Source organism: Papaver somniferum, chromosome 9 (genome assembly GCF_003573695.1).
Source record: "Papaver somniferum cultivar HN1 chromosome 9, ASM357369v1, whole genome shotgun sequence".
In the NCBI taxonomy this organism is placed as follows: Eukaryota; Viridiplantae; Streptophyta; class Magnoliopsida; order Ranunculales; family Papaveraceae; genus Papaver; species Papaver somniferum.
Genome location: NC_039366.1, coordinates 139,792,788 through 139,818,213, shown reverse-complemented (window position 1 = coordinate 139,818,213; position 25,426 = coordinate 139,792,788). Strand labels below are relative to the sequence as shown.

At 40.5% G+C, this 25,426-nt stretch overlaps 1 long non-coding RNA gene and 7 other non-coding genes across 8 annotated transcripts; all 8 read right to left on the bottom strand.

Moving 5' to 3' along the window:
* Positions 1-10,414: 10,414 nt before the first annotated feature.
* LOC113314282 lies at positions 10,415-12,663 on the bottom strand. The gene is made up of 2 exons (XR_003342350.1): positions 12,527-12,663; positions 10,415-11,168 (listed from the first exon to the last, which is right to left on the bottom strand). It is a non-coding gene; the product is annotated as an uncharacterized LOC113314282 (long non-coding RNA).
* On the bottom strand, positions 10,639-10,764 carry LOC113314656. Its single transcript, XR_003342537.1, has one exon. It is a non-coding gene; the product is annotated as a small nucleolar RNA snoR80 (small nucleolar RNA).
* On the bottom strand, positions 10,811-10,903 carry LOC113314633. The gene has a single exon (XR_003342513.1). It is a non-coding gene; the product is annotated as a small nucleolar RNA Z157/R69/R10 (small nucleolar RNA).
* LOC113314596 lies at positions 11,197-11,275 on the bottom strand. Its single transcript, XR_003342480.1, has one exon. It is a non-coding gene; the product is annotated as a small nucleolar RNA Z195/SNORD33/SNORD32 family (small nucleolar RNA).
* Positions 11,701-11,781, bottom strand: LOC113314619. The gene has a single exon (XR_003342499.1). It is a non-coding gene; the product is annotated as a small nucleolar RNA R160 (small nucleolar RNA).
* On the bottom strand, positions 12,035-12,119 carry LOC113314597. The gene has a single exon (XR_003342481.1). It is a non-coding gene; the product is annotated as a small nucleolar RNA Z196/R39/R59 family (small nucleolar RNA).
* LOC113314595 lies at positions 12,240-12,322 on the bottom strand. The gene has a single exon (XR_003342479.1). It is a non-coding gene; the product is annotated as a small nucleolar RNA Z195/SNORD33/SNORD32 family (small nucleolar RNA).
* On the bottom strand, positions 12,395-12,478 carry LOC113314661. Its single transcript, XR_003342542.1, has one exon. It is a non-coding gene; the product is annotated as a small nucleolar RNA U31b (small nucleolar RNA).
* Positions 12,664-25,426: the final 12,763 nt, after the last annotated feature.

Here is a 25,426-nt window from a genome sequence, read left to right as displayed (position 1 = left end):
CTTACTGAGGAAAGCTGTGTTCATCAGTCAGCATTAAATGGTAATTTTCCGGCCATAAATAATAATACCAGTAATTGAACTTAGTCGTAAGTTGAGACGTTACCGGATTTAAAGAGCATGAGAAAACCACGACTTGATGAAGGATTCAATGTCATGATTGGAGCATCTTTTGAGGAGCATAAATTGGTGTTGAACCACTGGTTTGGACGACGAGTCTGTGGTCGGTTAGGATTCGCGGGTCGGGCCCAATAAGGAAATCCTTAGAAAATTAGGTTATGGAAATAAAATTGATATAAAAGGGACTAATTTTTTTTTTTCCTCACACACGACCAGCACCTTCATCACCTTCATGCCAGGGAAGGAGAGTTTTCCCGCCGGAGCCGCCAGCCGCCACCGATCGCCGGCGCCGTCCGATCGTCGTCCGGCCGAATTCCGGCCGCCGCACGTTAGGTAAAAAAAAAATTTCGTTTGCTGATGTTTATGATCCTCATGAGTTGTTCATGCTTTGATCATGATGAATTTATATATATGTGTGTATATTAGTGTGAGTTTTATGAAAAAACCTTCGTTTTTTGAAAACGTATGTTCGTTCGATCGTTAGTTTTGCAAACTAACTATAATCCCTGATTTAGGAGAGATTTTTTTTAGTATATGAACCTAGGTTCAGTGATAAAACTTAGTTTTTGAGTTTTCATGTGTACCAAGGTTTTATCATAAAAGAAGTGAATTTTCATGAAATCGGAATAATCCTTCGTTTTAAAGACAAATAAAGATGACACGAAGGAAAATATGTATGGCGAATTTGTGTCCAGTGATAAAATTTTGCTTATGAGCTTTCATGTAAATACAAAATTTTATCATATATATGAGATGTGAGCTTTCACAATATTTTTTGAAATAAACCTTCGTTTTAAAGACAAATAATGACGATACGAAGGAAAAATAGTTTTTTTATATATATATATATATGCACCCGTGACATAAATTGTGTAAAATATGATGGTATATTTTATTTGCATGAATTTGTTTTCATTAGATAAAATTCTTGAGAATTTATGTAAGAAATGTTGCATTAATTGTTGTTTTTTCGAAAAATCAGAAACGTGGGTTTTGAGGAACCTTCGAAGATAGACAATATATTTATGATGAAATATTTTATTGTTGTAAACTTCATATATTAGTTGTGTGAATATTCACATTATGAAAATTGTGTCCGTGATTTTATGAAAAATTAGTTTTGAAATTAATAAAGTTTCGTTCGTTTTTTACAGTTTTCGAAGAGACGAACGATTTTGAGGCGTTAACTCTAGAACTACTATCACTATTGTTATTGGAAGTATAAAAGGTAAGAGTTACCATTTTTTTCTGATGTTGGTTTGTTTACATAGTAGTAATCTATGAGATCAAGTTGTGGATTCGATCATAGAATCAGAACAATTGTTATTGTCATTCCATGGGACCAGTCGTGGATTCGACCATGGAATAAGAGCAATTTTAATTTAGTAATAATTAACTTTGTGGCTCTATACTAGCATAGTAAGCTGTCCAAGAGCATTAATTATCCTGATACGAGCTTTCCGGTAAGTCATATCCTTTATATAGTCAGGGTAAACTTGTTGTTTGTTTCTGAAGACGTTATCGCTCTATACTAGCAGAGCAAGTTGTCTAGAAGCCGTCCATCTCGTGATGCTATATAGAAATAATCACTGAAAGTATTCAGTATTCATGAGATATGTCGTTGTCCAGTCGTGAGACTACATATCTACATGTACTCTGAGAGAAAGTACTCTCGGTTGAGAATTCGATGAGAGACCCGTGTCTCGATACTCACGTCTGATTGCTGAATCAGAGCTTCGTATAATTATGAGTTTACGAATTTAGCCTTTGTCGAAAATCCACCATCTGCAAATTTAAAACCAATAAACCTAAAAAATAAACATAAGAAGATTAAAACAAAATAGCTATGTGTAGTCACAATCTTCGCTATTGAAAACTCTAGTTATTCTTACAACTAATCCAAAAGAAGACTTATTAGGTATCTATACCTCTTAACAATCATTTCACTTACCTTGAATATTCTTCTCGTGTTCCCTATATTCTTCAAGCTCATCTTCGATTAGGTCAATCCTAGATTCAAGACTATCCATTTTCTCCTCAAGTCTTTTGGAAGAAACTTCAAGTTCATTTTTCAGAGCACGAACTTGTTCCAAGACGAGATTCATGGTTAAAGAGAGCTTATAAAACTGAGACACATTAGGGTTCTCATCAGAAGAAGAGACAAGTTTGTCATAGCACGTCTCATTGTCAGAAGAATCGAAACGAATCTTCTTTGAAGGAAATAGAACTGTCCATACATCACTTTCTTTACTTGAAAGACTATAGGAGGACATGATAGAGAAGATGAAATGAGAGTGCTGAAGAGGTAGAGATTTTAAAAAGGAATACATGTGTAGAATTCCCAGAAACACCCTTTTTACCAAACCCTAACAGAAGTTGGTTATCCAAAAAGCTGAAGTCGTTCACGAACAAGACCTGGTAAAAGCACAAACATAAAATAACAAGATTATATTACAGTCCTCTTGTATATCATGATTCTTGTATAAGAGGAAGAGAATACAAGAATCATTTTTCAACAAGATTACTGAGTGTAAGGCCTCCAATCCAAGGTTGGACTGGGATAATCTTTGCAATGTGAGAAACCACCTATTCCACTAGGTTTCTTCTTATCCATTTGAAAAGGAGAGTTATGAAGAACTTTCCTATCCATTGTAATCACAGTTTTAAAAAATTTGACTGCAGATCTTTGCAAATCCTGCACCGTTTTTGAAAACACCTTTTGATGAAAGGTAAACTTCCTTTTCTTTTTCTGCATACAATGGTTAGCCGGGCAGGACTGTTTTTGATTTATCGTGCTAAGATTATCCTGAGATGAACTCAATTGAACATGGAGATTTGGTAGAGCCTTCTCCGAGAAACTTCTGGAGTTCAACACAAAATCAGGAGAGGTTTGTTAACCCCACTCATGAGACACGGACGGACATGTCATGAAGGAATTATGAGAATGATTTTCAGCAAAAAGACTGTGAGAGCAATCATAGATTTTCTCAGGACAATAATCAAGAGTATTCATCCATGTTTTAGTTATCTCTCTTACCTCCGTTTCTGGATCTTTCGAAGTGACCTGAAAACTTTTATAGCACGTGAGACCAGTTTCATTAGTACGGATTTTCTGGATATTCTTATCATTTACATTGACTAACGGAGTTTCTTTTTGAGACTTTCTTTTACTACGTCTGAGTATTTTCTTAAGTTTCTGTATAAACAGAGACAACGTAGAAATAAAGCAATTCTCACTTTTCTCGTTCGTCAATTTAGGACGACATGTCTTACAATCAGGAGAAGTGACGTGATTGCTAGGTAATTAACGGTCATCTCTTGACATGTATTCGCGATCGAAAATTCTAAGTTTTCCGACAAGTGTGTTTCGCGAAAGAGTATTAAGGTTATTTCCCTCAACGATGGCATGTTTTTTAGACTCGTATCTGGATGGCAGAGATTAGAGGATTTTCATCACAATTTCCTTTTCAGGAATGGTCTTACCCAATGCACATGATGCATTAACAATTTAAGACAGTTTGTGATAAAAATTGTCAAACGATTCTTCTTCTGCCATATAAAGGTCTTCCCATTCGGAATTAAGGTTTTGAAGCCTAGATTCCTTTTCACTGGGGTTACCTTCACATACTCTTTCCAAAGTATCCCAAGCTTCTTTAGATGTCGTGCACAAGGCCACATGATGTCGAAGATTTGGGGTAATAGCATGCAGGATGGCGTTCAGCCCGTCGGAGTTTTGCCTTGCAGCAATTAACTCGACAGCATTATACATAAGAAATTCTTTAGGTATAAATGCATCTCTTTCCATAACAACGGGAGTTTCATAGCCATTCACAACATAGATCCATGATTGGAAGTCACGCGACTGAAGAAATGTGCGCAAAGCAACTTTCCACCATAGATAGTTTGAGCCATCGAAGACTGGTGGTATGTTTACAGAGATAGCACTTCCGTCCATAGAGTCAGATCGCTACAAACACATACTGATGAGGTATTTAACGTGTTTGCCTGCTCTGATACCAATTGAAAAAGCGGGGGTCTAACAACACCACCCAATATTTTTCTTAGCAATTTGTATGGACTAACTTCGAAATATTTTGCTAGAGAATCAACTAGACAGTCAGACTCAATCTAGATAAAAGTATCTCAAGGAGTTAATATCTCTCCTTGATTTGATTTTTACTCAAGCTAAAAACAATAGCGAGTCTTTATCAAATACAAGGAATAACTTGGACGGTACCAAAGACCAATGTCCAAGTGTTAATCAATGAAATCAACAACCACAAGGTCGGATCTCTAATCGATTAAACTTAAACGCACAACCTGTATTATTTCAGTTATAAAGATAAACTATATAATGCGGAAAATGAAATAACACAGACACCAGAAATTTTGTTAACGAGGAAACCTCAAATGCAGAAAAATCCCGGGACCTAGTCCAGATTGAATACACATTGTATTAAGCCGCTACAGACACTAGCCTACTCCAAGCTAACTTCGGACTGGACTATAGTTGAACCCTAATCAGTCTCCCACTAATTCAAGGTACAGTTGTACTCCTACGCCTCTGCTCCCAGCAGGATACTGCCCACTTGATTCCCTTAGCTGATCTCACCCACAACCAAGAGTTGTTGCAACCCAAAATCGCAGACTTGATAATAAACAAATCTGTCTCACACGGAAAAGTCTATCAAAGGATAAATCTGTCTCCCACAGAAAAACCCTAGGCTTTTGTTGCGTCTTAAGATATGAAATCAAGGTGAACATGAACCAATTGATAATCCGGTCTTATATTCTCGAAGAACAGCCTAGATTAATCAATCACCTCTCAACAGTCTTACTTGAATACACAAGAGGACGTCGAGGAATCACAAATAATGAGACGAAGATGTTTGTGACTTCTTTATCTTGCCTATAGGAGAACTCTCACGATCTCAAGCCAATCAAAGATTGTACTCGTACGATAGAAGATGCAAGATCAGATCACACAACTACGATAAAAGTAGTATCGGTCTGGCTTCACAATCCCAATGAAGTCTTTAAGTCGTTAACCTGGTTTTAGAGAAGAAAACCAAAGGTTAGAGGAGAATCGACTCTAGCGAGCGCACTGGTATTACACAGACGTGTGGGGTTTAGATTTTCCCAATGCTAAATGTCTCCTATATATAGTCTTCAAATCAGGGTTTTGCCTTAGTTACAAAGCAATCAATATTCACCGTTAGATGAAAACCTTATTTAGATTCAAGCTAATATTTCTCAACCGTTAGATCGAAAACTTAAGTTGTCACAGACACTTGAGATATACGTTTACTGGGTTTGTGAAAACCGTGCCCAAACGTGTACGTGTATGTTGGTTCAACATAGTAACCCAACAGGTCAACCATTGAGCATTTCATATTAACCTTGTTCTTCTTCACCATAACTAGTTCAATTGACTCAAATGAACTAGTTAGATAGTTGTTCAATTGCTATGAGATCTTATGTAACTACACAAGACACAATTGAAACAAAGATGATTCGATTCGATTGAATCGGCTCATGAACTTTATAGCGACGGTTTGCATACTGCATTCCTTAGTAACTTAAGTTTCATGTTCAGAGCACATCTTTAGATCATAACCCACTCAAGTTCGCAAACAAGTTCGCGGACTTAAGGCAACCAGCAGAGTTTTCCAAACTCAGCAGAAAATCTCGGCAAGGAGACTTCCGCCAGTTCGCGGACTAAACACGCAAACGAGTTTTTGGAAAATCCAGCAAAAATTCTCGGCAATAGAACTTCCGTCAGTTCGCGGACTGAGTTCGCAAACTGAGTTCGCGGACTTGGCAAAGCCAATTCCTCCGGTTTCTCTCAATCAACAAAGTTCGCAAACTTCGAATTCAAGAATATGACTTATGCACATATGTGTTTCCACACAATGATTATATCCATCATTGGTTATGTAGACTTAAACTCTCATTCCAACCATTGAAACATCTTAGAGGACGTTATACAGTTGTTACACTATTTCTCGTCAAAGCGATTTTCAAAGTGATTGAAACAATATGACTTTCGTCATTAGGTGAAGATAAACCCGATCAAAGCGAAACGCTTTACCAACACATGATTTCGAGATATAGATAAGCGAGATATACTCGGCTCGAAATATCAAATGTGTATGATCCAGTCTATATAGCATAAGACTTTTGTATCATAAGGAGTAGGAGATACAAGAGATGGACTTTTGAGTGATAGATAAGTTCAAGTCTCCACATACATTTTTGTTGATGAAGTTCCACGGTTCCTTGAGTAGATCTTCGTCGTTGTACGATGAATCGACATGAAGTCCTTGAGCTCAACTACACCTTTCTATCCTAGTTCGAGACTTAGCTATGTAGACTAGAAATCAAGACTCATAGTTTTGATCACTAACATTGAAAAACATGCTTGAGATAGCAACGCATGCGAGGTCGACCGAGCTATGCTCTAATAAAAATATTTAGCTGACCTTCAAACTCTTAATCCTACTGATACTAGTAAAACTTCTAGACTGAAAGCCAGGTTGGAATATCTGTACAATCTTGAGGAGTTATATTGGAAGGACAAATCTAGAGAAGTCTGGCTCTTGGAAGGTGACAGAAATTCACCATATTTTCATAGAGTAACTCTCTTTAGAAGAAAAAGAAATGCTATTAGCTGGATAAAGAACTCCTTGAATACTATTCTAACTGATAGAGATAGTATCGAAGATTCTTTCATAGATTATTTTAAAAATCTTTATTCCACCCATCCTCAGCAATTTCAAGATGAAATTCTAGTTGATCTTCCTGTTAAGTTCTCGGAAGAAGATAATGCTTCCTTAAATTTACCTCTGACTCTAGAGGAAATTAAGAATGTTGTCTTCCAAAAGTGTGGGGGTGGGGGGGGTGGGGGGGGGGTGGGGGGTGGGGGGGGGTGGGGGGGGGGGGGGGGGGGGGGGGTAAGGCTCCTGGTCCTGATGGTTTTACAGGCTTCTTTTATCAAAAGCATTGGGACATTGTGGGGGGAGTTGTTGTTGATATGACTCAAACCTGCTTTAGAACTGGTAACATTGCCAAGGTGTTTAATCACACCAACATAGCTCTCATCCCAAAAGTCCCTCTTGCTGAATTAGCAACCCAGTATAGGCCCATTGATCTATATAATTTTATTTATAAAATTCTTTCAAAAACTCTGGCTAATAGACTGAAACCTTTTATGAACAAAATTATTTCCCAAAATCAAAGTGCTTTTATCCCCAAGAGGAGTATCTCTGATAACATTTTGCTTGCTAATGAGGCCATATATGTTGTCAATCATAATGATAAAGTTGAGGGCATGGCTGCCATCAAACTTGACATGTCTAAGGCCTATGATAAACTTGAGTGGGATTTTCTTGAGAAAGTCTTAACTAAAATGGGTATGTCTAATCATTGGGTTAAACTGATAAACCAGTGTGTCTCCACTGTGTCTTATTCTGTCCTTCTTAATGGTAGCCCTACAGGTCTCTTCCAACCTGAAAGAGGTCTAAGACAGGGAGACCCTCTATCTCCCTATCTTTACATCATTTGTTCTGAAGCCCTATCTTCTTACATTGATAGTCTCCAAAAAATGGTACTTTAGAAGGTATAAGAGTCTGTAAAGAGGCACCTGAAATGACCCATCTTCTATTTGTTGATGGCTCTCTCTTGTTTTCAAAAGCTACTGAAAAAGCTTTCATGTCATAAAATACTATCTTCAAAAATACTGCCTTGCTTCAGGGCAAGAAATCAATTTTGAAAAATCTGGTATTTTGTTTAGTAGGAAGATTCCTGAACATATGAAAGCCATTTTGGCTAATATTTTAGATATCCAAAGCAGGGATTTAGGAGAAAAATATCTTGGAACACTTACTGTTTTCCAAGCTTCAAAAATCCAGCCACATATGGGTATCCTCCAAGCCATTGATGCCAGGATCTCTATCTGGCTTCAGAAGCTCTTATCCCAAGCTGCTAGGACTACTCTGATCAAGAACATTGGTCAAGCTATCCCTCTTTTTCAAATGGGAGCCTTTCTTATCCCTAAACACCTTTGTAAACAGATGGACTCTCACCTATGTAAATTCTGGTGGGGTGAAACTTTATATCCCAAGGATAGAAAGTTGCACCTTCTAGGCTGGGACATTTTATGTTCCTCTAAAGCTGAAGGAGGTTTGGGGTTCAGGAAGGATGAGTTAAACAACCTAGCAATGCTTGCTAGGAATGCCTGCAGAATCCTGGAAAATCCTAACTGTCTTCTGGACACTGTTCTTAAGGCCAAATATTTTCCCAAAACTGATTTTTTGAAGGCTAAGTGTACTGTTAAATGTTCTTGGACTTGGAAGTGCCTGCTTGCTATTAAGGAGCTTATAAAACCTTTTATTTATTGGATTGTTGGGGATGGTCAATTTATTGACCCTTGGTGTGATAAGTGGATTCCCTCTCAGGGTTCTGCCACACCCAACCCTCTTGTTCCTCCTGATCCTAGTATTAAAGTTGCTTATTTCATTGATTCCCAATCTAGAAGTTGAGATGTGTCTAGACTCAACACCCATTTTGATAATGCTTCTGTTCAGAAGATTATCTCCATCCCCTTAAGCCAACTTTGCACTCCTGATAGGAGGGCTTGGAATCTTTCAAAGAATGACAAAGTTTCCTCTAAATCTGCCTACTTGGGGCTCAGAGGCCTTAGGCCTCCCCCCTGTAAAAATCTTTGGAAGTGCATTTGGAAAGTTAAAGTGCCTTACAGAATTCATTTTTTTTTATGGAGAGCAGCTAGAAATGCCTTGCCCTCCAGAACCATTCTCCATGCTAGAATGCCTATGCATAGTGTGGATTGTCCTAGGTGTTCTAATCCTCAGGAAACTATTATGCATGCTTTGGTCACTTGCCCCTTTGCTAGTAGAGTTTGGTTCATTTCTGATTTCAACATTAATACTCAATTTTTTCAGAACAAATCCTTTTTAGATTGGCTTCTTTTCTGGTTAACTGACCATCAGTCTAAATTGTCTGAGGATAATCAATGTCTCTTTGTGACTATCTTATGGTCTCTTTGGACCAGTAGAAACAACTTCATTTTCCAAGGCATTAGAGAAAACTTCACTGTTGTCTTAAATATAGCTAGAGTTATGCTCCTTACTAGGATTTCTAGAAATCCTAGTTTGACTACTCCCTCCACCATACATGTCAGTACTTGTGATAAATGGATGCCTCCTTCTTTTGGTTGGATTAAATGCAATACTGATGGTGCCTTTGATGATATCTTTGGAGCTAATGGTGCAGGGTATGTGATGCGTGATTTCTCAAGAAAAGCAACCTTTTGTGCCTCCTTAGTCTTTGATGTTCACTCTGCTGAAGAAGCTGAAGCAAGGGCCATATGGACAGTTATGAAGAAAGCTGTGGAACAACATCTCTCTCACATCATTGTAGAAAGTGATGCTAAAGCTCTCATCTATCAATTTTCAGCTGGGAATTTCGATGGAGACTCTAGGACGGATGCTATCTTTAAAGACATTCTCTTTTTTTCTTCCAAATTATCTGCTTGTATCTTTAGTTGTTAGCCTAGAAGTTGTAATTCTGTAGCTCATGAGCTTGCTCAATGGGGAAAAGGAAACAATTCTTCCATGTACTGGTCTAAACCCCTGTTTGGATCCTTCCAACAGTTGAGGAGGACCATTAGCCTTTTTAAAGGCCTTTGCTTATAATAATAAAAAAAAAACATATTTAATACAGATAAGTTGCACTTTGATTGTGATATCGTGTTAATCTCCGTGCATCCATCTCCTTCCATCTCCATTGATGAATTCTTTTGCCAATTTAATTTCCATCACAGTTCTTGCATCAATCTCTTGATGGACTTATGTCACTCATGGGATTGTCCTACATGAAACAAATCTCCACTAGAATTTCTTCAAAGATCCCCAAATGGCTATACCTATAATCATATTCCTGCAAGCTCTCTGACCACTCCAAAATCAACCATCTATTTAATTTTTGTGTAATTCCCACAAGCAATCCAACAGTATCCTACCTCAGTATCACTTGTTATAGATGACCTTCATTTGCCGTAACAATATATGTTGTGCAAAACAAATGGGATTACAAGTGTTCTTGAGACATAAATTATAAAACACAGGAGCTTGAAGAAAAGATAAAATCATTGATCATTGAAAATAATAAAATTACGTTATCAGGATCTGTATCTATGAATCTCAAAGATAGCATATCTGACGGTCGCGAACGCACGTGACAGCACGACTCAATCCATACTAGACTGAGGATAAAAAGATTACAGAATGTACAACTCGTAAGATTAATATTTATAGTTAAGATTTCAATTCATTAAATTGTGATACATTTGATCGTGTACAATGAAGGCATAAAATTTAAAGCCTAAACTACGTCCCATAACAAGCTGACTGCCAAGGTTTTTGGAAATGTTTCTTCAAAGAAAAATGGTTAACTGTTGAGCTGCAAAAGAAAACCACATTCTACAAATCAAAATGGTCTATAAAATGTATGTGGAGTTTCCCGGATAACATGGTACTGAAAACACATGAATCAGAATGGCCACAGATTAGATATCGCAACCCAAGCCATTATCTCAAGAAGAACCAATGTCAATCTTCCCGAATTGGTAATGGGTGCAATTTTTCACAATTAAACAAAAACTACATGAAAATAATAGCGCTCAGACAGCCAAGGGTTTGTCGTCAAACTAGGGTGAAGAGCCCCAATCAGAAACTCTAGTCCACAATAGTGTCATCACCGCTAGCCATTATTTCAAGAAAAACCAATGTTAATCTAAATATCAAAATGACAGCATGCGATTTTTTTTTATAAAAACTGATAAATCATATTACACTTCCCTATCATTGAAACTTAGAAATTGCAAAAATAACGATGTATAGAGCAAAAATAACTCTAGTCCGGAGAAAAAGTTCAAATGTAATAAGAGAGATCAGATAGTAGTGCATGTTAAATAGTCATCATCTTCTACAGATGAGATGGGTAACAAATCTTCATAATCCGCAAAATTCCTCCTGTGGAAAAAAAGTTCAAATGTAATAAGAGAGATCAGATGGTAGTGCATGTTAAATAGTCATCATCTTTATACAGATGAGATGGGTAACAAATCTTCATTTCTCTCAAAACCATAACACAGCATCAATTTATGTCTGTAACAAAAATATGTGAAACAATATAAAAAATTGTAAAATATCTTCCATGGAAAAAGGAAAAGTAGTTTATGTTTAATTTTGTATCAGACTAGTCAATCAGCATAAAATATCATAAGCATGAAAATGTAAGCAGGGATTAAGTAACAAGTAGATAACATTTTTTGAATCCCTTGTGTCGCAAGACCTGTTTAATGTTACTCAATTTCTGCCATCTAAACGAGACACCCAGCTATAATTAGTCTAAGCATCAGATACCTCAGGCATAGAACACTCAGAAAACAAAGCAGAAATCAGCTACACAAGATCATGATACCAACTGTAACTTGCATATGTTTTTCACAAAGAAAAGGACATATCTTCAAAATCCAATCATTATATGATGATGGATGTAAAGAGCAATCAGAGAACTTTGAAGACCATTAGGTTTATAGATGATTCAACACAAATTTCAGATACATAATCTCATCATTTTGCTCGGTTATAAAAGGTAAAATTGGAAGATGCAAAAACTAAATACATTAGTGAATTGCGTTATAATGTAAGCAGGGATTTAGTAACAAGTGGACGACAATTTTTTGAATCCCCCGTGTCGCAAGACCTGTTTAATCTTTCTCAATTTTTGCCATCAAAACGAGACACCCAGCTATAATTAGTCAGAGCATCAGATACCTCAGGCAACAAAATCCATTAGAGAAATAAAAATCAACTAAACAAAATAGCTAGAGATGTACAACCTCAGTCGAAAGATGGTGATATTTGTTTAATAATCACTGATATCTCAGGAAATAGGACAATAATTCATCACTGATTGTACAAATCACGAACTAGAAATTTGAAGTATTAAATTTTTAAAAAATAAAAAATCTATTAGAACAAAAAAGAACCCCAAGGAAACTTGAAACCATAAAAAAAACGGACTAATCTGATAGGCTATAGAGATCAGATGGTAGTGCATGTAAAATGATCATCATCCTGTTTTACAGAAGTAAAATGGGTTACAAATCTTCACTTCTCTATCGCCTTTACAGATCTAATAACTAAAATCAACAAATAAATTGGTCTTCTTATCAAAAAGTATGAAAAATATGGAATCAGATCGATAACAATAGTCAATCACCATTAAGCATTACATGCTTGTAAGACTGGGGCGACAATTAGTGATCATCACGTTCCAAAAGTTCACACAAAAACGAGATTCAACAAACTTAACGAAAGTTTACCTAGGGTTTCCTCACCAGAAACTTCTGCTCCTTGGAGGATGTTGAGAATAGAGATTGAATTTTCTGCATCTCAGTTGATGGGGATGCATATTTTTCAAGGCGCCGTTAGAGGTGTTCTTATAGAGAAAGGAGACCCAAAATAGGGTTTCACAAATTAGGGTTTGGGGTTTACGATTCTAACGGTGGAGATATGATATGCGCGCGCGCACGAGTTTTTGTCAGGGTTGTTTTTTTCTTTGCATTTTGTTAGGTATGCAAACTCATACCTCCAAAATTCGTTGGGACGATATCTCATCCCGAATACATGGTCAGTTGGTATGCAAACCAACGTAGTTAATATCAGATATCGGTTTGTCTCGGTCGTGATCGATATATTGGAGCTGTGAACACATAAATCACGAAGCGCTCCACGTGTTCACAAACAATATTCGCATACATCCTAATTCTAGAATTGTACTTCGTATGCGTAACGGGGATGATTATATCGATTCATCGACTCGAAGCCTTCGGGCTTGTCATTGTCTAGTCGAATATTATCATAAATAATGTTTGTATAAAGAAATAAACCAAGAATCAAGTATAAATATAAAGCATATGAAGTTTAACGCTGAATGTAAGGTGCTGAAATGTAAATGAGACAGATTTACGTGGTTCGGCACTAAGGCCTACATCCACGGGGTTTGGTGTTTCACTATGTACTGAATGGTTAGAAAGATAGTCGAATGACTTTTGAATATACATAGGTCTGCGAAAGTAGGGGGATTACTTACTCTTCCTATTTCTCTCTCCTATATTCTCCTCCAATTGCTCTCCAAAATGGTCTACCCCTCCTCTCTTAGTGGAGAGGGGTATTTATAGGGATGGAACGTGGGTCCCATTTCTGAGGTGCCGTTGTAATCTTATCTTCTTGTGCTTTGTGCCTATTACGCAGAGGTCTTCGGCATATACCGCGGCCTGAGCTTGAATACGAAGGGTTATCCTCGCTTCTTCCACGAGCTGATTGAGACGTGTATATATTTTTGGTATTTAATGCGGGTAGATGGATGTCTGCTCGTGTCAGAAAAGTGTCTCTTTGTCTGGTCACATCTGTGTCAGCCAAACTCCCTCTCGGCCGTTGATCTGGGATCTTCCTCGGGATTGGGTGTGTTAACACCCAAGGGGTATTATCTGGTGCTCCTCTGAGCCATCATACCTCTGTGGTCCTCTGTCCCTGACCGTCATATCTGCTGACCGATGGCATCTTCTGATGAGATGCTTGCTATCATGTTTTGATGTCTCGCTTCGCATGCATCCCACGTGTCTCTTTCTGTACACGTGGTGGATGATGAAAGGTGTACATACAATTTGCCCCTCTTCTTCTAACTTGGGCGTATTTTGCAATTTTGAAGAAGAAAGGTAGTCCTACACGTTTCCCACTTTGCATTAACTTTCCCCGTAACTGCTCCTTGGTACGAGGAGCAGTTATTGTCTTCTCTAGCTTCATAAATAGGAAAGAGAATGTGAAAAAACTTTTATCCTCTTCTTGTCAATGTTCATTCTCTTCTTGTTTTCTTATTCTTGTTCTTTAGTCATTTATTATCACCATTCTTGTGAGGAATATAACAGCATTCAATTTTCTGTTTCTTCCTTCTTCTTCTTTCGTTTTTGATTCTTGCTGCCCCTGTATCTTTTGATATCTCCGATCCTCCTTTCTTCGACTGCGGTAGGTGCTTGTCGTCCTCTTCTATACAGGTATGGGGTTTTTCATTAGCTGTTCATCATTGATTTACCTATGTATCTACCCGTTTGTTTCCTGCTGCTGTGTTCTTGGTTTTGCGATGAAGATCATACATGTCGAAGCATATATGCTTGCCCCTGTTCTTTATTACAGCGTCTGTGAGTCTGTATCTGAGCATTATCCCTGGAGTCGGATGGAGTATTTTTTAGTTCTTAGGGTTTTTAATGTTTATCCGGATGAACCATCAATTATGGGTTTTTTGATCTTTAGTGATCTCCTCGTATTTTTCTCTAAACTGTTTTTGTATTTCCTTGTAGATATGTCTGATCGTCCGCGGGCTCCTTACCAAACCCCGTCGTCTAGTCCGCCGAGTTCCCCTCCGCGTAGAGATTCTGACAGATCTCCACTTGGGGAAGGCCCTTAAGTCTTCGCAATCGGATCCTCGGGGTCATAGGGTTTCATCTTCCTCCGCTGCGAAGATTGTGCCTACTAAGAAAGGGGATATGCCGAAGGGTCCTTTTGGATCTAGGTATGCTGTTAATCGCGCCCCTTCTCGTCCTCGTGGAGATTCTAGGAGTACGCAGGCTCCTCCTCGTGATGAATCTAGGAGTACGCGGGCTCCTCCTCCTCATACTGAAATAGTGGATGCTCCGCCCCTTCGTTCAATGGCTCCTCCTTCAATGCCTCCGCATAAATCTTTGCCGCCGCCTCCCGCGGTTTCTTTCAAAGGGAAGTACTCCAAGGGTACTATGTCGAGAGCTGATCCGTCTACAAATCTTCCTTCTAAAAGGAAATCTTCGGAATTGGTTCCTACTTCTAATTCCGCAGACGAAGAAGAAACTGTCCCCGTGATACGCAGCATTTCAGTTGGTAAGAAGAAGGTCACTTTCAAGCATATTGATCTTGATATGTTCAAAGAAAAACATGAACTTCAAGCTTTTGAAGTTCGCTTTTATGCCCCTGACGATGATATCACCTACGAGCTCCTTGCTAATTATCAGTTTGACGAGTTTCATCTGTTGACTACGGTTGGAGCCTTCGAGGCGGGTCTTATGTTGCCCCTATATAAGTCGGGTGACTCCTTTTATTATGACGTGTTGGCTAGTCGCGAAGGCTCTTCCACGAACACTCATAATCGTTCCGTGTCACAACTATCTGGGAATTATCTTCGTTCACTGAAGGAATGTTACCTGCGAAGCAAGGGAGAGACTATGATGACCTGCTATGTTCCAAATCCTGTTGAGAGAGAGTGGTACACTCCTTAGAATTTTAACAGTTCTTTTGGGGATTATGTCAACAGCAGAAACCGTAAGCCGTGGAGTGTTAGTCTTCGTAATATTGCTGCTCCCCGTGGTGAAATTCGTCTTTTGAGTGAGGTGAGTGATGCCAAGCTGAAGTATGTTCCTGGTACTGAGGGATTTGCTAAACGGAAACTCTTTCCTGCTCGTGAAAGGATTAAGTGTGACCATGATTATGAATGGCATGCTACTGTTATTGAGGTAGTTGGTCCTTGGGCTTATGGATGGATTCCGGGTCCACACGGTTGGCGTCCTTCTGAAAATAGCAAGCCTCGTGAAACTCCTCCTGCTCGTTATGGAGATTTATGTCCTTGGTGTCCGAATTTCGCGGGCATGAATTTTCCTTATGCTTTTGATGTCGTTGATTGAGATGAGGAGGAGGGTTCTGGTGCTATCCATCAATCGAAGAGTGCTGCTGCTGCCAAGGTATAATTTCTTTTTATATTCTCTATCTTTTTGCCCCTTTTTCCTCGCTTGAAATAATTCTCATTTTTGAAGTGAGGGAAAAAATGAGCCTTTGTGGGATGTATACTGGTTTGTAGGTGTCGAAGAAGCAGAAACTTGGACCCAAACAATCTTCTACTGCGGTTACCGGTGAGGCTGAGGGTTATGAGGAGGTTACGAGTCCCGTAAACCAAGGGTATGGTGAGGATGAAGAAATGTCCAATGGAGAAGAGCGTACCGACACTTCTTACCCTGATGACGAAGGTGGTAATGGTGAAGAAGAAGTTGTCGCGGGTGGTGATGGTGAGGCTGAAGTTGCCGCGGGTGGTGATGGTGAAGAAGAAGTTGCCGCGGGTGGTGATGGTGAGGCTGAGGGTAATATTACCGTTGGTGGTACTGGCGGGAGTGGATCTGCCCCTGTTGGCGATGACATTGTTGGTGTGGGTACTCTGCCCGTAATTTCCCCAGAATTTTCTTTCGGTAGGATATATTCCGCGGGGGAATCCTTTGATGTGACTTCTTCCATGGGTCTTGTCGAAGACTTCTCATTGCTTTCCCCAAATGATGATTGGGATGTGCTTGGGGATCTTGGAAAAGAAGGTACCACTGATCAGCAAGCTGAGAACACATGTGGTCATGCTGAGGGTGGTAATGTCGAGACTTGCGCGGGTGAGGAGATAACCGCCAGGGGGAAGTCTGCGGTTGAGTCTCCTTCCGAGGATTTCCCTTACTCGCTAATGCCTGAAGGTGAAGATACCATTTTGGCTTGGCTAAAGAAGAAGAACCTGATGTTCGTCCCTAACCCTACCCCGTGGTCACCGGTCAGAAGAATTCCGACACTTATACTCGTCGAATGATGCAATTGTCTTCCGAAGCCCGCGTTGCTGAGATGTGGGAGAAGAATCTTAGAGCTTCGGAAGCTAACCTAGTGGTTGACCCTCCCTCCTCTGTTGCTGATATGATGGCCATAGATGATGGGTACCAGTACGGTTTTCCCCAGCAACGTGTTTTAGAGGTAAATCCTTGTACTCTTTTTATGATATCCGCGCATTGTGTTCTTCGTGATATCTGATCCCTTTGGTATAATAATGTTTGTTGTTTGTGACGTAGATGATGAGGAGCGAACATTGTAACCATGTTCTATACCAATTCTTCAAAGCAAAGTCTTTAATGTTGGAGGCCAAGCTTCGTCATAGAGAAGAGGAACTGTCTGCGGCTGAAGTGGAAATAAATGAACTGAGGGGCCGTCTGAAGGAAAAAGAACAACTGGGTAACGCTGAGGAGAGTCTTCGTTTAGAACTTTCTATAGTCCGCAACGAATTGGATCTGACTCGTAGAAGTGTCTCGTCCTTCACAGGTTCGTATTTTACGGATTTTTCACTCCTTGTGATTTCCTATCTGTATTTTTGTGTTCTGTCTGAGTCTCCCCACCCTATCTTCAGTGGGTGGAGTCCCCGAGTTGATATGGCTTCGGAAAGAAAGGGAACGACAGAAATCCCGTATTGCAGAGTTGGTGGGTAAGTTGAAGAGCGAAGCCGTAAAGTGGAATGCTCGTGCTGATGAGCACAACGCCTTAACAGCTGAGTGGCGTGAAAAGCGAACACTAATGGTTGATATGAAAAATAAGTACAATCATGACCGTTGTTTGTTTAATGGTACGCTGCTATGGACGCGTGATAACCTGCGTGATGCTCGAGAACATGCTTCAGATTTAGAAGCTAGAGTGCGCTTTTTAGAAGGAGAGTTACAACAGGCTCGTTCTTTCTTAGGCCCCGGGGTTAGGGAAAGTATGCTGCGTCTTTCCGAGGAAAGAGATAATGTTAGGGCCGAGGTTGGTGCTCTTAGTAAAACCCTAGCAGCGTCTCGAGCGGATGTTGCTCGTCAAGTGGAGTCTGAAAGAGATCTTGAGGTGAATGTGTATCGACTCCATAAAAGGATGGGGGAGGTGAATGACGAAGTCAACCATCTTCGTCACTTGGATTCGATGAAGCATGTAGATTTAGACGCGAGTCAATTTGCTCTTACGAACCTTCAAACGGATTATAAGAAACTATCCACCGAATATGACTTTCTTGATGAGGCTCGAGACGCAGTTGTCAATGAGTATGAAGAGGCTTAGGCTAATGTCGAAGGTATAACCTCGTTTTATCGAGTGTGATTCTGTTATTTCTTTTTTTAACCCCTTGGATTTTCTTGTTTTCAGCACTCGAGGGATAGCTTCACGCAGCAAATGATGAGCTTAAAAAGACTCGATCTGCCTTAGTGCAGCAAGAAGGACAAGCCAACTATTTCAAAGGGTTGGCCGCGTCTCGTGAGGAAGCAGCGGAGATTTCCTCCAAAGAGGCGGAACGCCTATCAATATTGTTGTCTCAGGCCAACCAGCGGACCGTTGTTATCACTTATAAGGCTCGATGTCAGTTGGCTGAAGAGACCAACAAAGTCCTGGATAAGATTGAACTTGGTCTTAAAGTCGAACATGGTCTTGTCAAGAATTATCCGCGCCGTCCCCTTCCCGCGCCTTTGCCTGGTTCTTCTGGGCCCTTTTCAGGTGGTAATGTACCTTCATCTCGCAGAGACAACCCCGTTGATGGAGCTGTATCGTCCAAGTAGATTTCTTTTATTAGTCATAGAAAGTTGATCCTTGTTGATTATATAATTTCGGATCATTTTTTGATGTGTTTCCTGCTTTATCTTATTTGCTGAATCTTGTAATCAACTCTTTATGAAATGGATCATCCTTTTGGCGTACCTGCGTTATCAATTCATCTTTTTATTTTAAAGTATTGTGAAGTGTTAAACTAGAAATAACTTGTTTTGTAAAAAGTTGAGAGTGTTTGAGTGCGACACCGAAGGTAAATACCTTCGTGATCGTCTTGAGACCTGTCACCCCGCTGGCGAATCCTGGGCCAGAGGATTCCCAAATGGTGGGGGCCGAGACAACGTTCTAGGATATGGAATGCTTATTTGAAAATATTTACATGCACCCATTCCGTCGACCCGCTGCCTTAAAATTGGTTGGGTATCTATTTCTGCTGGGTGCCTTCCCCCTGGTCTTACACTCATAGGCACTGATAGGGGAGCCCTGAGAGATTGTAGATTAACTACTTTCCCCAATATTGTTAATTTATAATGTAATGTACATGCGTTCATCCAGCGGGCCTTTTGACCATTTCGTTTACTTGAAGATTTCCCAAAAAGTTTGTTTGATTGATAGGTTGAGGCCTGCTACTCCTCGTCCAGAGATAGAAACATGTAAAGCGGTTACGCTGCCTTCTTCTTCTGGTATTCTCCACGCAGATGCAAAGCTGCGATGCTCCTATGGGTAGTACGGTTTGAGACATTTAGCATTCCAAGGGTGCCGGAGGACCTCGCCTTTCAGATTGCGAAGATAGTAGCAACCATTTCCCTCAATGTCGTGTATTATAAAAGGTCCTCCCCATGTAGGTGCTAACTTTCCCCATTTCTTCTCTCGTTGATACTGCGGGATTGTTCTTAGCACATACTTCCCTTCTACAAAATTTCGAAGCTTAACCTTTTTGTTGTACTCTCTCGCTAGTCTCCGTTGATAATTTTCCATCTTCTGCAATGCTGCTTCCCTCCTTCCTTCCAGGTCGTCCAGTCTCTCTAACATCATGTCTGTTGTGAGATTTTTCTCCCATGCTTCGGTCTTTGTGGTTGGAATGAGGATCTCTGTTGGGATGACTTCTTCAGCTCCATAAGTGAGGAGAAATGGGGACTCCCCAGTGGCAGATCTTCGTGCTGTCATGTATGCCCATAATACATTGTGTAGATGTTCACACCATCGCCCCTTGTGTTCGTCTAATTTCTTTTTGAGGATAAGGGCGAGGGTCTTGTTGGTAGCTTCCGCTTGTTGATGAGTGCTAAAAAGTGCATATTTATATATATTTTTCTTGGCATTTAACTCATCTTTTGTGCTCTAATTCTCCATTTTAACCCATATTCTGTATTTTCATTGTTTTCAAGAATAAATCTTTTTATTAATTAATTTTTCATTTTTAGGTACCAAATAAAGTTTGGATGAATAGCGGAGCGAAAAGAGCAAAGACACGGGAAAAAGCCGGAGGAAACTCTAGCGGAAAAGAAGTGCAGAACGCGGTATGGAAGACTTAAGGATGAAAATGGGCTTAAAAAGGAAGAAATTGTTCTTAAAGAAGAAGTGGGCTCAAGATTACCTAATCCCAAATCCAATTCCTAAACCCAAACCCATATCCTAAACCCAAAATTCAATACCCAAACCCGTTTTCCTTCTTAACCGTAAGATTGGATCCATTCCATCATCCAACGGTCGCTGCGTCATCGTGCATCAGACTTCGATGCATCTGACCAACACTACAACACCTAACTCCATCTGGAGCCGTCAGCTTCGTTGTATCACTTAATCCAACGGTCGCTCAGAGCTTGTTTACATCGTGCCGTTCGATTCAATTAGTAAGTGATTATCCAACGGATCACCTCGCTGCGCATCAACTTCAGATGATTCCGCTCAACACCCTAGCCATCGAACCCTTATACCCCAAAACAAACAGCCCCTAACCCATTTTTCTCTCGAGCTATTCTTCCCCTTCTTCCCAAAATTTGCAGAGCCTGCAAATCCCTTTCCCCGACCATGGCAGAGCTGCTCTCTTCCTCCACCTCGAGCTTCACCACTTCCACCTTCACCCGACACCCCAGAAACCAAAACCCATCACTCTAAACTCTATCTCTCTCACCTCTATCTCATTCACCCTATGAGATAAATCTAAGAGAGCTAGGGTTTGAGTATCAGTCGACAGGAGCATCAGAGAGTATGGGAAAACAAGGAGAGGACGAAAAGGAAGCATGGGTCGAGCACAGGGGAGACAAATTCAGAGGGTATGGTGAGTTTTTCCCAAATTCCTATAAACCCTAATTTTGTTAAATTTGGGGGTTTGGTGTAAAAACCCTAATTGGGTGTTCTGATTATAAATAGAAAGTGAGGGTGTAATGTTTTGGATGTGTCTGGATTAGCCAGCTTCACTCTCTAGAGGTCTGGACTAGCCAGGACCTCAATTGTCCTGTTTTGTTCCAAGTTCAATGCTATTTTCCATGTCCTGTTTATATTCAAATTTCAATTTCAGTTCAGTTTATTTCAAGTTTATGTTTAAATTCAGTAGTAGTTGCATTATGTTCTAATTCATTGTGTTAAGGTTTAGATGAAACCTCAGTGCACTGTCTGATAGTGGAATGCTAGGTTAGAGCCTTAATGCATTGTTTTGATTGAGCAATGGGAAGAGATTGATGCTCATAGTGCCTGTGATTGATTGTTCTGTCAAAAGACAGTCAATGCTAGGGGCAAACTAGTGAGCAAATTAGTTTTCCTCCCATTCTAGATGTATGCATAGGATTTTCAACTCAACCTAGATTGCATTGCTTGATTAGGGCACAAGGTGGATTCAATTGCCTTAGTAACTTCACACAGTTCTGCATCTTTTTCCTTTTCTGTCACTGTTGCTCAATGCCTTTGCCTTAGGCTGCTGCCTTTGTTTCAGTACCACTGTTACCTCATTGCTATTCACTGCCTTCATCCATCACTGCTCACTATCACTCTAGATCATTGTCACTGTCACCATAGTTACTACCCTTAGCTCACTGTAGGATAACTTTAGCTAGGAAGACTTCATCACACTCACAAGTCCTTGTGGACAAACCCCTACTCATCCCTATACTATAAAGCTTGGCCTTGTATACTTGCAAGTTTTGTGTGCAACCCCATTTTCACACCACTTGTCCGTTGGTTTGAGGGTATATGGGGGTGAACTTGTTTTTTCTTATTTTGAAAGTATCGAAGAGCATGTCTATGTTTTTCCCCTGTAATTGTTTACCATTATCGGACACGATTTCCGCTGGTATGCCGAACCTGCAAATAATGTTTTGGAATATGAAAGTAAACACGTCCACGTCTCTGATCCTGGCTAAGGCTTTGGATTCCACCCATTTACTGAAGTAGTCCGTGGCTACTATCAAAAATCGCATTTTCCCTGATCCTTCGATGAAAGGCCCAACGATATCTATGCCCCATTTTGCGAATGGCCACGGACTATCCACAGAATTCAACGTTGTTGCTGGTGCATGTATCTTTTTGGCGAAACGCTGACATTCTTCACATCGTCGGGACATTCTTGCGGCATCTTGTATCATTGTGGGCTAGTAATATCCTTGCATTTTTGCTTTGTCGGCTAGTGATCTCATGCCGCTATGATTTCCTGCGTCACCATAATGGATGTCGTTTAGAATTCGATGCCCCTCTTTCCTGGATAAGCAACGTAGTAACGGTTTGAGGAAATATTTCTTGTACAGGATTCCATCCCGAAGATCATATCTTCCTGAGAGTATTTTCCTGTTTTGTTTGTGTTCCGCGGGTAAGGTTCCATCCTTGAGAAACGCATGGATCATCATTCTCCAATCATCTTCGTTGCTGAAATCTTCGTCTTGATTTGCTCTTGACAGGATATCTTCTTCGTCAAAATCGTCACGGATGTCTTCTCCCACCTGATCTTCGATATTTTCTTCCGCTGTATCTTGATTTGTAGCAAAGGAAAATTGTGTTGCAATCGAGGGCTCGTATACCCTTGTTATTTTGATAGCTTCGATACTCTTGTCCTTCAGCATGGATGATATATATGCTAGCGCATCCGAGTGCCTGAGATCCCTTCTGCATAAATGCCGGAACTTGATGTTCGGAATTTGTGATGCCAATGTTTGGACCAAGGCCATGTAAGCTGAGAGGGTGTCGTTGTACACATTGTATTCGAGCCCTATTTTCTGTATGACAAGTTGCGAATCACTTGTCAGTCTTACATCAGTTACCCCCATCTCTATTATTAAGCGGAGGGCATGTACGACTGCCTCGTATTCGACGATGTTATTAGTATGTTGTTTGAATTCTAACCTGAGTGCCTGTACGATCCTTTCTCCAGTTGAGGTGGTGATGACAATGCCTATTCCCGCCCCTTCCTTATTTTTGGAACCATCAACGAAGACTTCCCATTGTCTTTGACTCGTGGGTTCGAGGACATCAACTGGATCCTTGCTTTCTTCGTCGGCTTCTGGTATTCCCCTAATCTCTTCGTTGTTGTCCAGGGGGAGGTCTGCTAAGAAATCCGCCAAAACTTGGGATTTTTGGGAATGTTGAATTGGTCCAGGTGGGTGTTCCACTTGGCTATTCTACCTACTTTTCCCGCGCTTTTGAGGACTGCTTCCAGTGGTGTTTTGCATGGAACGCGGATGAAGTGAGTTAGGAAATAGGTTCTCAGCTTTTGAGTAGCCCATACCAATGCCAGGATGAGTTGTTCGATCTTCGTGTAATTCCTTTCCGTAGAATTGAGGGTCTTACTGACATAATAGACAGGTTGTTCTATCTTCGTATTGGTTTTGACCAACACTGCGCTAATTGCGTCTTCTGTTGCTGCTATGTACAATGCCAAAACCTCATCAGGGTCAGGCTTCTGCAGGATTGGAATTAAAGCCAGGTGTTCCTTGATTCTTTGGAAAGCTTCTTCGCATTCTGCGGTCCATTCAAACTTACTCCCTTTTTTGAGAATATTGAAAAAATGTTTGCATTTGTCCGAGGATCGGGCAATAAATCTGCCCAAGGCTGCTATGGACCCATTGAGCTTCTGCACTTCTTTTAAATTCTTCGGAGAAGAATTTCTACTATGTCCTGAATCTTCGCTGGGTCTACCTCAATGCCCCTTTTTGTTACCAGATATCCGAGGAATTTCCTGAGGTGACACCAAAAGTGCATATTTCTGGATTTACTTTCATGTGATGTTTCCTCATTGCTCCGAAAATATCTCTCAGGTCCCGGTGGTGATCTTTGCGCAGCTTACTTTTGACGAGCATGTCATCAATGTAGGCTTCTAGGGTACTACCAATCCACGGCCTGAAGATAGCATCGACCATTCTTTGGTACGTTGCCCCTGCGTTTCGAAGTCCAAAGAGAATTCTAGTGTAGCAATAAAGGCCATGCGGGGTGTAGAATGATGTGTGTAGTTGATCTTCTTCTGCTAGGGCTACTTGGTTGTAACCAGAATATCCATCCATGAATGACAGCTCTTCGTATCCTTCCACTGCTTCAACCAGCTGATCTATGCTTGGTTGGGGATAGCTGTCCTTTGGACATGCCTTGTTGAGGTTAGTAAAGTCGATGCATATCCTAACCCCTCCATTTTTCTTAGGAACGACGACCATATTGGAGATCCATGTAGGGTATTTGACTTCCTTGATGAAGCCTGTTTCTAGTAGTTTCCGAAGTTCTTTTTCTACTGCCTTATGATACTATGGTGCAACTTTTCTTATTTTCTGCCTGAAAGGTGGCGTGCCTGGTTTGATGCGCAGCTCTTGTTGGATTATTTTCGGATCAATCCCCGGCATATCTCCTAACTTCCAGGCGAATACATCCGCGTATTCTTTAAGTAATTTGGTTAAGGAATCTTCTCTTCTTTCGTCCATTATGGTCCATACATTGATCATCTTCGGGTTTTCTTCCGTTCCTATGTTGATTTCTTTTACGGGATCCACTGGTGTGAACACCGGCTTCGGGTCCCCGAGGACCGGGACGTTCTTTAATTGCTATTTGGTATGTTTTTGTCCTTCGTTGGCTGCTGAAGTACTTATCTCTGTGTTTAGGACATTATCATCTTTTGTCAAACCCTTCCCTGTGGTTTCCTTATGGAACATGTCTATGGCCTTTTCTTTCGCAACTTTTTTATTTTTAATCCTTCGGGTTTTTCGCAGCTCTTCTTGTTCGTTGTTGATACGATCCTGAGTGGTCTGGCACTCTTGTGCAGAGACCCGATCTCCCTTGATTTCCATCACTCCCTCGGGTGTAGGGAACCTGAGATATTGGTAGTAAGTTGCAGCCACTCCCTTGAGTTTATGTACCCACTTTCGTCCAATAATGGCGTTATAGGGGGATGGGGCGTCAACCACGCTGAATCGTGTTTCTACTTTCATGGGTCCGGCGCTCACCTGCAACACGATGTCTCCCAATGGCTTTGTGGGTGCTCCATTGAACCCGTATATGGTGTAATAAGAGGTCATTAGATGTTCATCATGGAGCTTCATCCGTTTGAAGGCGTCGTAGAATAGAACGTTCACTGAGCTTCCCCCGTCTATGAGGATCTTTTTGAGGTTACATCCGGCCACTGGTAGTGTGAGGACCAAGGGATCGTTATGGTCCTCCATATCTTCTTCAATATCTTCAGTATCGAAGATAATAGGTGCGTCCATCCACTCTTCGTGCTCGTCCACCTCTATGCCATAAATCTTATATAATTCGCAGTGGTCTTCGAACTGCTTCCGTAGCCTCTTTCCTATCTGCGTTGTAAGGGAGGGCCCTGCGGCTTCGGAACACGAGATGGTGTTGATTGTGCGGTTTCCGTCTGGAAGTTGGACTTGCTT